The sequence below is a fragment of the Furipterus horrens genome, unplaced genomic scaffold (assembly GCF_987537825.1).
Source record: "Furipterus horrens unplaced genomic scaffold, mFurHor1.1.pri manual_scaffold_7, whole genome shotgun sequence".
NCBI lineage: Eukaryota > Metazoa > Chordata > Mammalia > Chiroptera > Furipteridae > Furipterus > Furipterus horrens.
The window spans coordinates 86,605,474-86,607,468 of record NW_028327177.1 but is presented as its reverse complement, the minus strand read 5'-3'; positions in this window follow the sequence as shown (position 1 = coordinate 86,607,468).

The following is a 1,995-nucleotide window of genomic DNA, read 5'->3' as shown; positions in this document are numbered from 1 at the left end:
AAATCAATGTTATATAGATCAACTCTGCCTTATGAAAACATCTTTCTACCTTCCCCTCCTGCCTTTCAGGTTCTTTCGTGTGTGTTTCCTCTTTGTACCCTCCCTAGAACTGCATAACCATGGTCCAGGAAGTAGTGCGGCAAAGAAAGGATTCATTTCTGAGAGTGTGAAGAGAAGCTGAGGGGTATGGCTGGTCACACACAAATAACATGGTCCTTTCCTGGCAGGATTCCTTTGTGGACATTTTACTGTTGTGACTAAGAAGTCTTCAGATTTGGAGCAGAGCAAGAGGCTAGAGAAAGAGGAAACATAATTGTGTGCTGAGCTTGCTCACTTGGGCCTGGAGAGCTTTGTGCTGACAGGTCTCTCAGACTGGGCTCCACAGGGGGAGCCATTTTTCATCTCCACAGAACCAGAGGAGACTTCAGACATTTCTGTCTATCTTAGGAACAGCTGGCAACTCCTATATGAATCTAATTAAGCATTTTCCTGGCTGCAAATACTTCAAGCTCTATTTTTAAGATTAAAGAACATTTTCTAAAATGTTCCTTGCAGGCAACAGGTTTCAGATATTTTATCCCCAACACCCAATTTCATGGCACCAACTAAATTGCATTATAGAAATTACTCCAACCTGAAGCGGGGCCAAGTCAATAATACTGATTGATGAAGCCAGGAAGTTAACCATCTGAATACAATGCTTCAGACCAGACCCATTGTCCTTTAACCTTGCCACATTTGTGGCTAATATTCCTTCCCCTGACAGCCTCTCCCCAAATAATAAATGTCAGAGAAAATGAAAACTGATTGTATTTGCTCCAGTAGAATGAAGCAAGATGCAGCTGTGTTGTGGTTTGGAACCTACTCTGGAATCAGTTCTGTCTCTGGAACTTGGGAGGGTGTGCTTGGTCACTTCTGGGCCATCCTTTACATAGGCACGGCTTGCTTGGCTCTGTTTCTGCCCCATGTGCTCTGGCCAGCAGCATGGCACTCCAAGCAAAGGAGACCCACAGGCAGCGGGATGCCCGATTTTGGAAAGTAAAAGCTTTGGTCAAAGAAAGACAATTGTTATGATGGAAATTCAAGGCCTTCTGTTGAATTTATCATTATGCTATTAAGTAATGTGGTCCTTCTAGAAGTCTAGATGAGCCTTCTCCTCTCTGCCACTGTCATTAAAGGGTGTAATCAGGTTAGAACCTACTCCCACCTCCATAAAAAGGAGTAGAAATCAAAGCCAGCAACATTGCCACCTACCAATACATTTTCCTACCACAAAAAAAAGCAAGAACTCAAATACCAAAGCAAGGGTTATATTGTGAAACACTTTTTCCCTAAAGAAAAGAGAGACAAGAAGTTCAACCAATTCAGAGTGGAAGGCTGCATATGAGAGGCCTCATGTTCATCCAAACAGATGGTGGTGGAGGGTAGGCTTCGGTGGGGGTGGGAAGCATCACAGAACTAGCAGGGAGAAAAGAAAGCAGAATGAGGGGACAGAGGCAGACTACAATAAAGGGGGAAATAGTAAAAGAGCCTGAAATTCTTCTTCAGGAATTCTTTCTCTTCAGCTGAGTGAAGCCAGGATTTCCTGTAATTATGCAGTCATTGGCTGGCGTGGATATTAAGTAGGGTTTCTTTTTAGAAGAAGGAGAACGAGAGAGTGTATTGGGGTGTGGTTGGGTCTTGTCTTGATAGTGAGATAATTTCACCAAATCTGACCTAACAGCTTACCTAAGCCACAAGACAGCCTTGCCTCCGAGAAAAAGTTCAGGTGCCTTAGTAATACCAAAAGACTTATGGTGGTAAAACACTTTTCTGGAAGCCTGCCAGTCCCTAAATGAGAAAGATTAATGTGGGATGATGAAAAGTCAGCTCTGCCTTGGGTTGACATGGCAATGCAACATTAGCTTTCTTTTGTTTTCCAAGTTCCTATGCTTATCTGTGAGAAGGAGCAGCTCCCATACAGAGAACAAAGTGAAAATTGAGAAACACTTTTTG